A 14,546-nucleotide genomic window follows, 5' to 3' on the forward strand; every position below is an offset into this window, starting at 1 on the left:
CTAGCAAAGTATGGATACCGCATCCCATTTTCTACTTGGTGTCCAGTGCTTACCATAAAGCAGCAGCACAAAGAGGATGCTCGATAACTGTTTACTGAACAAAAGGATGAATAAATGGCAACATCTTCAATCCCAAACATTAACTAACATGAATATTAGTTAAGGAAACACTAGCTGCTCTTGGAACACAGTTTTATCAATTAAGTGGCAGCACGTTTTACTGCACATCCAGGGTATGTAGATGTGCCCATAGGTTTTATTTTGTTCCTGCTTATTTTAAACCTGTGAAACAGTTCAGAGTAATATACAAAAAAAAAAGGAAAGTTTCACCATACCAAGTATCTATCATATTCTGGAGTGAGATATTAGACTCAGAAAAAGTCTAAATATAAATAAATATAATATAAATAAAATTCTAAATTTCAATATAAGTAAAATTCTATAGGTTTACATAGAAGAGTATGCAAACATGTGAACCATGATGCATTATTATTTTTTATTGCTTGTCACAGCTTCTTATACTCCTCACTAATGCATATTTGATGTTTTTATTTGACAGCATCATGCATCAATAATGATATTCTCTAATTATTTTAATTTCTTAATTAGTCTAAACACCAAATTATTTTGTTTTGTTTTTACTGGCGGGTGGGTGGAGTGCTTTAAAAATGTCATGTCTTGACAGGCTGAGGCCTCCCACCTCCCACCTGGGACTCTAAGCCTGAGATAGAGGCCAAGGCCAGGATGGCAGTGCCCAGGCCCTGTACATGAGGTCTCTGGTGCTATCTCCAGAATGTGACATGCATCAGACACTGAAGGAGATGGACTCTGAGAGGGAAATCCACTTGGTAACCATGAAGAAGAATGGTTACAATGTTCCTTACTCTCCCAGCCACAATGGGTACTGCACTATGTGCCATTCTTGCTGGAAAGTAGAGCCAAGTTACTGGTATTCCCAAATCCACAAAATGCTACTGCCTACACCAGGTACACTATGAGAAAGCTTTTGCTTTCTCATAGGCTTAACTTCAAGGTGGCAGATGATGACAAATTCTCCAGACTGCACAATGTTGCTTTGAAGGGTCAAGAAGACCTTTGTTCTCTCCTTTGAAACTCAGACCAGTCCTAAGGCTGTCTGAGTTGGAAAGGCATGAGCAACATGTGACCTGATGCCCTGTAATAGTAACTGTTACGGACTACATGTTTGTGTCTCCCCCACCTCCCCAATTAATATGTTGAAGTCCCAGTGTGATAGTATGAAGGGACAGGGTCCTTGGGAGATAATTAGGGTTAGATGAGGTCATGAGGGTGAGGCCCTCATGATGGGATTAGTGCCTTTGTAAAAAGGGACAATAGAGAGCTTGCTCTCCCTCTCTCTGTCTCTGTCTCCCTACACATGCACAAAAAGGTATGTAAGGGCATAGTGAGAAGGTGGCCATTTGCAAGGCAGAAAGCAAGCCCTCACCAGGAAATGAATAGGCCAGCACTTTGATCTTGCATTTTCCAGCCTCCAGAATTATGAGAAACAAATTTCTATTGTTTAAAACACTCAATCTAAGGTATTTGCTATGGCAGCCAAAGCAGACTAAAACAGATTTAGGTACTAAAAAGTGGGGTACCACTGTAACAAATATCTAAACATATTTGTGCAAGTGGCTTTGGAACTGCGTACTGGGTAGAGGCTGGAAGAGTTTTGAGGCACATATTAGAAATATGGGCATTAGTGATTCTTGTGAGGTCTCAGATGGAAGTGAATAACCTGTTATCAGAACTAGAGGAAAGGCAATCCTTGTTATAAAGTGACAAACACTTGACTAAATTGTGTACTAGTGTTTTGTGGAGGGTAGAACTTGCTTGCAATGAAACTAGGTATTTAGCTAAGGAGATATATAAGCAAAGTGTTGAACGAGTGGCTTAGTTCTTCCTGATTGCTTATAGTAAAACGTGAATGGAGACAGAGGAATTAAAGAAGGAATTGTTACACACAAAAAATCCCAAAACTTGAAGATTTAGGAAGTTCTCAGCTGACCATATTGCAAAAATAAGAAAGCATATTCTGAAAAGCACACCAGAGATGTTGCTAGACTATCACTTGTTAAAGAGTTTATGGAATTATACAAAGAGAAACGCTGCAAGTTTGAGCTGAAGGGGATTGAGACGGGATGAAATAAAGGAAGGCTTTTAGACCTCTTGGATTTGATAGGATGGGATGATAGTGCCATTTGGCTGCGAACATGCACTATTCATCAAGAGGCAACAATGACCCTGAAGGTGATTAAAAAGGTGATCAAGGCCACTACCTTAGTTTTAACCAGCCAAACAGCTTCTGCCTGAAGCTGTTGGGGTGGGACCCTGACCTGGAACCAAGGAGCAATGCAGCCACCACAGTGTATAAAGAGAGCAGAGCATCAAGCAAAAGAGGATTATCCTCAAGCCTTAAGATCTAATGAAATTTGCCTTACCAGGACTTGGATTTGCTTGGGACCTGTCACTCCTTTCTTTCTTCCAAAATGACCCTTTTTGAATGGAAATGTTTATCTTATGCCTGTTCTACTATGGTATTTTGAAAGCATATAACTTTTTTGATTTTACAGGTTCACAGCTGGAGATGAATTTTGCCTAAGTATATATCATATGTCCAGTTTCACCCATATTTTATTTAGATGATATTCAGATGAGACTTTGAACTTTAGACTTTAGAGGTGATGCTGGAATTAGTTAAATCTTTTAAGGCTACTGGGGTGGAATGAATGTATTTTGCATGGAAGAAAGACATGTATCTTGGGGGACCAAGGATGGAATTTAGGGACTGAATATTTGTGTCCCCCACCCCCAAATTCATATGTTAATGCCCTAACCCCCAATATGATAATATTTCAAGATGGGGCTCTTGGGAGATAATTGGCGTTAGATGAGGTCATGAGTATGTGGCCGTCATAATGAGATTAGTGCCCTTATGAAAAAAAGGAAGGAAGACCTGCTCTCTCTCTCTCCCTCTCACTCTCCCTCTCTGATGATAGAAAATATCATCAGGATATTAAAATATCCCTATCTTTTAGAAAGAGGTCAGAGGGGAAACCAGAGAGCAGATTTGAGGGGTGAGGACTGCAAGTGCTAAAGCTTGAACAGATTATCAAACTCCAAATTATTCATGTGATGATGCCTACTCATTTGGGAGGGAAAGAGGGCGATCCCTCCCTCCATACACAAAAATTAATTTTTAGGGTATAAAATACCCACATATAAAAACCAAAACTATGTAAGTATTAGAAGTAAATACAAAATATATGATGCAAATCAAAAGTTTTATAAAAGAAAAGCTTGACAAGTTCAGTACATAAAAGTTTTAAACTGCTACAAAAAAGACAACTTGAACAAAGTTAAAAATAAGTGACAAAGCAAAATTGCTCTATATGTATTACAAAAGATTCATATCCAAAATATGTTTCGTTTTGTTTTTGAGACAGACTCTCACTCTGTAGTCCAGTCTGGAGTGCAGTGGTGCAATCATGGCTCATTGCAGTCTCCACCTCACCGGCTCAAGGGATCCTCCCACCTCAGCCTCCTGAGTAACTAGGCCCACACATCCAGCCAATATTTAAATTTTCTGTAGAGAAGGAGTCTCCCTATATTGCTCAGGCTTGTCTTGAATTCCTGGGCTCAAGCGATCCTCTCACCTTGGCCGCCCAGAGTACTGGGATTACAGATGTGAACTACCACACCTAGTCCCAGAATGTTATAAAGCTCCTACAGATCAAAATGAAGAGACCAAAAAAAGTTTACAGAATGAGCAAAAGATATGGGCTGACCATTCACAGAAGAGATCATACCAAACAACAACAACACAAAATGGTGCTCACCTTAGTAGTAATTAGGAAAATGCAAAATAAGGCAAAAAGTCAATGGCATTTTTGACCCTTTAGATTGTTACTAATAATGGCTTTCTGATAGAATCACAAATGTTGGCAACGTTTGACACTTCTCGGTGTTTTCCATATATTAACTCATTTAATCCTCACAGTAACCCTATGATTAGGTGCTATACTGTCGTCCACATTTTACAGTTGAACTGAGGCACAATATGGTTTAGTAACTTATACTGAGGTCTCACAGCTAATAAGTGGCTCTAGAGTCAATGCTCTAACCATTTCATTACATTGTCTATCAACTGGTAGCAACCTTTCTGGATGATAATTTGGCTGTAATAAAAACTTTTAAATAAATACACACTCAGACACACAAACTGTCAATTCTTGAGAATTGACAGTTCTGCTCTCTGGAGTCAGAGGACTTAGGTTGGAGTATGAATCCGCCTAATTACTGCCAAATGCAAACAAGTCACTTCACTTCTCTGAGTTTCAGAATTTTTATGGTATTTATTTTTATAGATTTAGTGAGTACAAGTACAGGTTTGTTACTTAGATATTTGCATAATAATTTTCATTTTAAAATGAAAATTCTATATGGTTGCATTGTGAAAATTAAGAGATTATATATTAGAAACACTTTGCAAATCAAAAACACTTTAAGACATTCTCTCATTTTACTGAATTTTTGTACTTTAAGAAAGCACTGGTGCTTGAGTTTTTGAATTTTCTGAATAAAAATATTTCAGTGGAAAGCTAGTAGTCTTTCTGAATTTTTTTTTTTTTTTTTTTTTTTTTTAGACAAAGTCTTGCTCTGTTACGGAGGCTGGAGTGCAGTGGTGTAATCTCGGCTCACTGCAACCTCTGCCTCCCTGGTTCAAGTGATTCTCCTGCCTTAGCCTCCAGAGTAGCTAGGATTACAGGCGTGCGCTGCCATGCCCAGCTAATTTGTTTTGTTTTGTTTTGCTTTGTTTTGTTTTGTTGCACTTTTAGTAGAAATGGGATTTCACCATGTTGGCCAGGCTGCTCTTGAACTCCTGACCTCAAGTGATCCGCCAGCCTTGGCCTCCCAAAGTGCTGGGATTACAGGCGTAAGCCACCGTGCCCAGCCAGTCTTTCTTAATTTGATGAGCCTGTAATTTAAAAAAACTAAAAAATCAGTTTTGGCATTGGTCATCAGCATTTTCAGGACGAAATTCTAGACTAAGAATTCAGCAGGCACTGGCAGTGGCAGATGACAAAGGAATAGGACTCATAGTGCTCTCCCTTCCAAGTTTACCATTTCCTTGTGGTTACACAACATGCACATAGGCAAGAGCTTAACACTTACAAAATAGTAGAGATGCTGTGGGGGTTCAGTGCGAACAAAACACATACCGCAAAGTCCTTGAAAGCAGAAGGCTTTTGGTGTCCAATAAGACCTAATTCATAATCCTGGCTTCTTCAGTTTCATAAACTAGAAATCACACTACCTACCAGGAAGGATTATCCCCAAAATCAAATTAGTGTAAATAAAATGGTTAGCACATACAGTGTCTGGCATAAAGTTAAGAGCTTCTGCTATTATTGGCTGCAAAGAGAAGTCAGAAGAGTGAGCACAGTTCAGAACATCAGGCAGTAATTTAATAAAGTGCAGTGTGAGAAAACATTTTCTAAAAGAAATATGTTTCACATAGGCCTTAAAAGAGAAAAAGAAGAAATGACATTTTCCAAAATATTTGCTTTTAGCATGGGAGTCTTTACGTGATGGGACATATTAATCTGAGAGTGTGGTAATCACACCAGTAGCCAAAATTTAAAAAAAAATAGGAATTTTGATGATGAATATAGGAAAAGTAAGTTGCGCTGTTTCAGCTATCAATTTATATCTACATACCAGTGCATAATGTTATAAAATTCATCACACTTTCCAAAAAAGAATGATAACCTCTCTGATTTAAAAAAAAATCAGATTTTCACGGAAAAGGCAACATGGATGCTTTCTACTATTAAATTGAAGTATTTTCTATCTAGAGGTAAAGCAGCAAGCAGAACTTCAGAGCAACTTAAATTCAAAGTTGCCTTTAAAAAAAAAAGAACTAATTGACTTTATTTTTTGAGCAATTTTAGGTTTACAGAAAAATTGAGTGGAAAAGACCAAGTTCCCATATACCCCATCAACGTTCTAGTTCCTCCTATTATTAATACCTTTCATTAGTGGTACATTTGTTACAACTGATAAAACAATATTAATACATTATTTTTAACTTAAGTCCATAATTTACATTAATGTTAAATCTTTGTATTGTACAGTCATACATCGTTTTTTGTACTTCGCTTTATTGTGCTTCAAGGATATCGCATTTTTTACAAATTGAGGGTTTCTGGCCACCCTGTGTCAAGCAAGTCTATTGGCACCATTTTTCCAATAGCATGTGCTCACTTCATGTCTCTGTGTCAGGTTTTGGTAATTCTTCCAATATTTTAAAGCTTTTTCATTAGTATTTTTTTGAGAGTTTGTATTATTTTAATTATTTTCACATACAGAAAACTCAACGGCATACATTTAATCCAGTTTGGTGGTAAGTTCTTTAGCCTTTGCCTTTTCCAGCATGGCAACGTGAACCACAGATTTGGGACCCAGCACATTGCCTTCCCCGTGTTGGTGACTCTCATCATATTTGTCATTGTAATTGGTCCTGATAGCTTCCACCAGCTGAGCCAAAGCTCCTTTGTCTTCCGAGTTAATGTGTGTGAAGGCGACAGTGGTGCAGGTCTTCCTATGGACTAAACATCCCAGTCTTGCTTTCCACTTGATAATGCAGTCAGGGACCCCCATTTTATGACACAGAGCAGGCCAGAAGACAACCAGCTCGATGGAATCCAGTCGTTTGCAGTCACCACCAGCTGAGCCTTCTTGTTCTCCACCAAGGTAGTGATGGTCTTAACTCCTGCTCAAAGGACAGGTGGTCTCTTAGTGGAGATGTCCCCTTTGCCAGCAGCTTTCTTCTCAGCCTGGGCCCACAGCCTCTGTTCTTCTCTTGCTTTGCCTCTGGTCTGTACCTGTGGGCTAGCTTAAGCAGTTGTGTAGCTGTTTGGCAGTCCAAGGCCTGGGTGAACTGGTTAATCACAGGAGGCACTTTTAGCGGGTTATAGAGGATAGCTCTTTGCCACTGCAAACTGATACAGCCGGGCCATTTGATAAAGGGGGTGAGGTCCCTTTTAGGCTAGACGTCCTGTCCAATGCCTTTTAGGCTGGATGTCCTGTCCAAAGATTCACACCTTTCTCGGCCTCCTGCTTCTTCCCAACAGCAGGGTCTGGAGTCACCTTCCTCCCCTTGGCCTTCTTTCATTCTAGCATCTTGAGCACTGGAAGGACTCATTATTATTATATGTGTTACAGCGATCTGTGATCAGTGATCTTTGATGTTATTATTGTAATTGTTTGGGGGCTGCCACAAACCACATCAATATAAGACTGCAGATTCAATCGGTAAATGTGTGTTCTGACAGTTCCACTGACTGGTCATTCCGCCACATCTGTCCCTCTCTTCATACCTCTCTATTCCCTGAGACACAACAATATTGAAATTAGCCCAGTTGATAACCCTAAAATGGCTTCTAAGCATTCAAGTGAAAGAATGAGTCATATATGTCTCATTTTAAATCAAGAGCTAAAAATGCTTAAGTTTAGTGAGGAAGGCATGTTGGAAGCGAAGACAGGCCAAATGTTAAGCCTCCTGCACCAAATGGTTAGCCAAGTTATTAGTGCAAAGAAAAAGTTCTTGAAGGAAATTGAAAGCACTACTCCAGTGAACACACAAATAGGAAGTGAAACAGTCTTATTGCTTCATATGAGCCTTATTGCTTATATAGAGAAAGTTTTAATGGTCTGGCTAAAAAATCAAACCAGCCATAACACTATCTTAAGCCAAAGCCTAATCCAGAGCAAGACCCAAATTCCTTTTTAATTCTATGAAGGCTGAGAGAGGTGAGGAAGCTGCAGAGGAAAAGTTGGAGGCTGGCAGAGGTTGGTTCATGACGTTGAAGGAAAGAAATCATCTCTATAATGTAAAAGTGCAAGGCAAAGCAGCAAGTGTTGATGTAGAAGCCACAGCAAGTTATCCAGATTTAGCTAAGATAATTGATAAAGGTGGCTACGCTAAACAACGGATGATTTTCTTTCTTTCTTTCTTTTTCTTTTTCTTTCTTTCTTTCTTTCTTTCTTTCTTTCTTTCTTTCTTTCTTTCTTTCTTTCTTTCTCTCTCTCTCTCTCTCTCTCTCTCTCTCTCTCTCTTTCTTTCTTTCTTTCTTTCTTTCTTTCTTTCTTTCTTTCTTTCTTTCTTCTTTCTTTCTTTCGAGATGGAGTCTTGCTCTGTCGCCCAGGCTGGAGTGCAGTGGCACGATCTCAGCTCACTGCAACCTCCGCCTCCCGGGTTCATGCCATTCTCCTGCCTCAGCCTCCCGAGTAGGTGGTACTACAGGCACCTGCTACCACACCCGGCTAATTTTTTGTATATTTAGTAGAGACGGGGTTTCACCATGTTGGCCAGGATGGTCTCGATCTCTTGACCTCGTGATCCACCTGCCTCAGCCTCCCAAAGTGCTGGGCTTACAGGCGTGAGCCACCGTGCCCAGCCAACAGATTTTCAATGTAGATGAAACAGCTTTCTACTGGAAGAAGATGTCATCTAGGACTTTCATAGCCAGAGAGAAGTCAATCCCTAGCTTCAAGGCTTCAAAGGACAGGCTGACTCTCTTGTTAGGGACTAATGCAGCTGGTAGCTTTGAGCTGGAGTCAACATTCATCTACCATTTCAAAAATCCTAAGGCCCTTAAAAATTATACTAAATTGACTCTGCCTGTGTTCTGTAAATGGGACAAGAAAGCCTGGATGACAGCACATTGGTTTACAGCACGGTTTACTGAATATTTTAGCCCACCGTTGAGACCTACTAGTCAGAAGAAATGTTCTTTACACAATATTACTGCTCATTGATAATGCAACTTATCACCCAAAAGCACTGATGAATATATACAAGGAGATTAATGTTTTTATGCCTGCTAACACAAGATTCATTCTGAAGCCCTGGATCAAGGAGTAATTTTGACTTTTAAGTCTTATTATTTAAGAAATACATTTTGTAAGGCTATAGCTGCCATAGATAGTAATTCCTCAGATGAATCTAGGCAAAATAAATTGAAAATCTTCTGGAAAGGATTCACCATTCTAGATGCCATTAAGGATATTCATGACTCATGGGAGGAGGTCAAAATATTAACATCGACAGGACTTTGGATGATTTTCAGGGGTTTAAGGTTTCAGTGGGGGAGGTTACTGCAGATAAGGTAGAAATAGCAAAAGAACTAAAATTTGAAGTGGAGCCTGAAGATGTGACTGAATTGCTGCAATCTCATGATAAAAATTTAATGGATGAAGAGTTGCTTCTTATGGATAAGTAAAGACAGTGAGGATGCTGTGAGTACTGTTGAAAAGACAACAAAGATTTTATAATATTACATAAACTTAGTTGATAAAGCAGCAGCAGGGTTGAGATAATTGACTTCAATTTTGAAAGAAGTTCTACTGTGGATAAAAAACTACTGAATAGCATTACAAGGTATAGAGAAATCTTTCATGAAAGGAAAAGTCATTGTGGCAAACTTCATTTTTGTCTTATTTTAAGAAATTGCTACAGCCACCCCAACCTTCAGCAGCCACCAGTGTGATTAGTTGGCAGCCCTCAACATCAAGGCAAGACCCTCCACCAGCAGAAAGATCATAACAAACTGAAGGGTCAGAGGATCGTTGACATTTTTTAGCAATAGAGTTTTGTTTCTTTATTTATTTGTTTGTTATTGTTTTTGCTTTACAGATGAAGTCTTACTATGTTGCCCAGGCTGGTGCAGTGGCTATTCACAGGTGCAATCGTAGCACATTGCATCCTTGAACTCCTTGACTTCAAGCAATTTTCTGGAGCAACTGGGATTACAGGTATGTATCACTATGCCCAGCAATAAAATATTTTAAAATTGAGGTATGTACTTTTTTTAGACATAATGCTATTACACATTTAATAGACAATAGTATAGAGTAAAAATAATTTTTTTTAGAGACCAACTCACTTTGCTGACCTCAAACTCCTAGACTCAAGTGATCCTCCCGCCTCAGCCTCTCGAGTAGGAGTGGGAGTACAAACACATGCCACCGCGCCCAGATAAACATAAAATTTATTTATTTATTCATTGATTTACTGTCACCCAGGTTGGAGTGGTGTGATCATGGCTCACTGCAGCCTCAAACTCCCAGGCTCAAGCAGTTCTCCCACTTCAGCGCCCCCTGCAGCCATCCCTCTATAGGTGGGACTGCAGGCATGTGTCATCACACCCTGGTAATTTTTATTTTTATTTTTTAGAGATGGGTTTTTGGCATGTTGCCCAGGGTGGTTTCAAACTCCTGAGCTCAAGTAATCCGCCCACCTCAGCCTCCCAAAGTGCTGAGATTACAGGTGTGAGCCACTGCACCCAGCCAAATATAGCTTCCTTTTTTTTTTTTTTTTTTTGTGACAGTCTCACTCTTGTTGCCTAGGCTGGAGTGCAATGGCGTGATCTCGGCTCACTGCAACCTCCACCTCCCGGGTTCAAGCGATTCTCCTGCCTCAGCCTCCCGAGTAGCTGGGATTACAGGCACCTGCAACCACGCCTGGCTAATTTTTTGTATTTTTTAGTAGAGACGGGGTTTCACCATGTTGGTCAGGCTGGTCTCAAACTCCTGGCCTCAAGTGGTCCACCCGCCTTGGCCTCCCAAAGTTCTGGGATTACAAGCATAAGCCACCATGCCCAGCCCAAATATAACATTTACATGCATTGGAAAACCAAACTATTTGTGTGACTTACTTTATTACAATATTCACCTCATTGTAGTGCTCTGGAACCTAACCCACAATATCTCTGACGTATGCCTGTACCTTGTATGAGTTTTGACAAATGTCCAATTACATGTATCCACATTACAGTGTGTGAAAGGAAAACAAATCTTGGGGTCTGAAAATCACTAAGCTAAAGGGAAAAGTCAAGCTGGGAACTGCTTAGAGCCAACCTGCCTCCCATTCTATTCAAAGTCACTGCTCTGCTCACTGAGATAAATGCATATCTGATCACCTCCTTTGGAGAGGCTAATCAGAAATTCAAAAGAATGCAACCTTTTGTCTCTTATCTACCTATGACCTGGAAGTCACCTCCTGGCTTTGAGTTGTCCCGCCTTTGCTTCAAGTTGTCCTGCCTTTCTCAGACAAGTTCATCTTACATATGTTGATTTACGTCTCATGTCTCCCTAAAATGTATAAAACCAGACTGTGCTCTGACCACCTTGAGTGCATGTCCTCAGGCCCTCCTGAGGCCGGTGTCAAAGGTGCACGTCCTCAACCTTGGCAAAATAAACTTTCTAAATTAACTAAGACTTGTCTCAGATATTCGGGGTTCACAGTGTCATATGGTACAGTTCTACTGCCTTAAAAATCCCTTGTACTCCATCTATTTATCCTTCCCTTCTTTTCCCTGAACCCATTAACCACTCATCTTTTTAAACTGTCTATAGTTTTGCCTTTTCCAGAAAGTTAGATTTTTAGAAGTAAAATATTTGTAAATCACATCTTTGTGGAGAAACCCATGTAGCCAGCTACTACAAACAAACAAAAAACGCTGAAATATAGGAAATTCACTTTATAAATAGTAAAAGGGAGATGTCACTTAATATCAATATCATCACAAAGAGCAGTAAGTGATACTACTGATGTGGAGAGTATTGAATGAAATTACTTACGTGCAGAAAACAAAGCATATATTGACATCTATGTGGCACATATATGATAGAGAAAGGCTTGACAATTTTATTTTGCTATCACAGAAATCTATGCCATTAGTGGAGAGATTTCCATTTTGTTATGGCAAGTGCCTTTCAATATCTTCATGATGCAAGCGGTTTACCAGTGGAATAGAATAGGTTTACCAGGGCAGAACAGACATAGTTTCTTATTGGAAATCACAGCCACACTCCCAGTTTTTCCCATTCTCAACACTTTGGTGGAATAGAAATGGAAATGAAAATAGGAGGACAGAAAAAAAGACAATTGAAAGTGGCCAATCAGATTTCGAAAGGAACCAAACAGAGGTTTAGAAATGTAGATATAATAATTAATATTAAAAACCCAGTGTATGGATTAAATAGTAAATTATACCTAGCTGAGGAAAGAGGAATGGACCTAGAAAATAGATCTAGAAGAACAACATACAATATAGCACAAAAAAGACAAAGACATGAAATATAGTTAAAGAGATCTTAAGAGATGTGAAGGATAGAGTGAGAAGACCTTGTGTATGTTTCATTCAAGAGTCCAGAATGATTAGGGAGAATGAGAAAGTTGTGGATTGATTTTTATTTATCTTATGATCTTTTGGCTTCCTGAATCTAAGCATTGTATGTCTTGCAATAATTCATGAAAATTAACAACCATTATCTTTTCAAATATTGCCTCTGTTGGTAGTAATTTTCTCCAGTGTTTATTTGTTGGAAATATTTTCTTCTTTTTTCTTTTCCCTTTCCCTTGAAAGACAGTTTCACTGAAATATAAAATTCAACATTTGACAGTTGATATGGTTTGGCTGTCTCCCCACCCAAATCTCATGTTGAGTTGTGGTTCCTATAATCCCCACATGTCATGGGAGGTAATTGAATTATGGAGGCAGGTTTTTTCCATACTGTTCTTGTGATAGTGAATACGTCTCATGAGATCTGATGGATTTATAAAGGGCAGTTCCCTGCACACACTCTCTTGCCTGCTGCCACGTAAGACATGTCTTTGCTCCTCCTTCAACTTCCACCATGATTGTGAGGCCTCCCCAGCTATGTGGAACTGTTGAGTCCATTAAAGCTTTTTTTGTAAATTACCCAGTCTCAGGTATTTCTTCATAGCAGTATGAAAATGGATTAATACAACAGTTATTTCTTCTCAGCATTTTGTAGATGTCATTCCAGTATCTTGTTTCCATTATTGCTCTTTGGAGCAGCTGCTAGTCTAAGTGTCACTCATTTGTAGGTGAGCTGGGCTTTCTTTCCTCTACTTTCAATATCATATTTTGGTGATGATATAACAAAAGAAACTCATTAAAGAAACGGGAGGAAAGTGATCTCAGAGATTTCTGTGTTGTGAGAGGAATGGTGAGCAAAGAAAAAAGTAAACATAATTAAAGCAAAAAAACACAAATGTCTAATTGTTGGAATTTCAAAAGCCAAGATAGAATTAAATTATTGTACCACATTCTCTAATTATAATGCAATTAAGTAGAAAATAATAGCAAAAATATAATTTAAAAAATTTCAAATATTTAGAAATTTAAAAACACTTCTAATAGAAATTTGAAAATATTATACTTAGAATAATAATATAAGTAATATAAATACTATATTTATATTATAGTATAATTCTGATATATTATCAGAATTTATGCAGGTAAATTTATTTTAAATTTTAATGTTTATTATAGTGAAGGAAAGTTGAAAATTAATGACATATGCATCTAACAAATTAGAAAAAGAACAACACAATAAACTCAAAGAAGTAACAGAAAAGATACGATAAATGTAAGACAAGACATAAATGAAAATAGAAGAGAAAATGGAGAATTTTAATAAAGACAAAATTGGAATGATTAACTTTTTTTTTTTTTTTTTAGAGATAGAGTCTCACTCTGTCACCCATGCTGGAGTATAGGGGTGTGATCTTGGCTCCCTGAAACCTCTGCCTCCTGGGTTCTAGCGATTCTCGTTCCTCAGCCTCCTGAGTACCTGGGACTACAAGTGTGTGACACCATGCCCGGCTAATTTTTTGTATTTTTAGTAGAGACGTAGTTTCACCATGTTGGCCAAGCTGGTCTCAAACTCCTGACCTCAGGTGATCCACCCACCTCAGCCTCCCAAAGTGCTAGAATTACAGGCATGAGCCACTGCGCCTGGATTGATTAATATTATTGATAACTTCTAGTAGAGAAGATAAAGGACACAACTTAAAAAATTGAGAATTAATAAATTAACAAAAATATATAGCAGATATTTCTAAAATATTATAAACAACTTTATGGTGTGAAATTTGAAATATTGGAATATAGGTAAGACAGATTAATCTTTAGAAAAATACAAGTTACCAATCTAAAATAGAACTCTATAAAATTACATGGCAAGAAATAGAACATCTGTATGGCAATGTAGCAATAAAAAAAATCAAATCACTAGATTGAAGTAGTCCCATAAAGAAAACTTTAGGGCCAAACAGTTTTATGAGTTCTACCAATCATTTAAGGAACATACAATTTTGATTTATAAATACATATTTTCAGATAGTATAAAAAGGAGTAACACTCCCCAAATTCTTTAATAACATTGATATGAGCTTGATAGCAAATTCAGATAAGAATACCAAAAAAAAAAAAAAGAGAGAGAATTGATAGGCTGAATCTCCCTTCTGACTAAAGAATAATTCCTAAATGAGATAGCAAACTAAGCCCTACGATGTATAATTAAGGGAAATATATCAAGTTAAAGTTGGTTTATACAAGAATAGCTTTGTTTGATTAGAATATCTGTAGGAAAACTTACTATTATCATGATAGATGCAGAAAAAGCATTTTATTACATTTAGCAAACAT

General features: G+C 38.2%; 1 pseudogene; it reads right to left on the reverse strand.

Annotated features, from left to right (window-relative positions):
• Positions 1–3,960: 3,960 nt before the first annotated feature.
• LOC134732877 (large ribosomal subunit protein eL8-like) lies at positions 3,961–9,116 on the reverse strand (annotated as a pseudogene).
• Between the last annotated feature and the right edge of the window lie 5,430 nt (positions 9,117–14,546).

This window comes from Symphalangus syndactylus, chromosome 17, assembly GCF_028878055.3.
Source record: "Symphalangus syndactylus isolate Jambi chromosome 17, NHGRI_mSymSyn1-v2.1_pri, whole genome shotgun sequence".
NCBI classification, from domain to species: Eukaryota; Metazoa; Chordata; class Mammalia; order Primates; family Hylobatidae; genus Symphalangus; species Symphalangus syndactylus.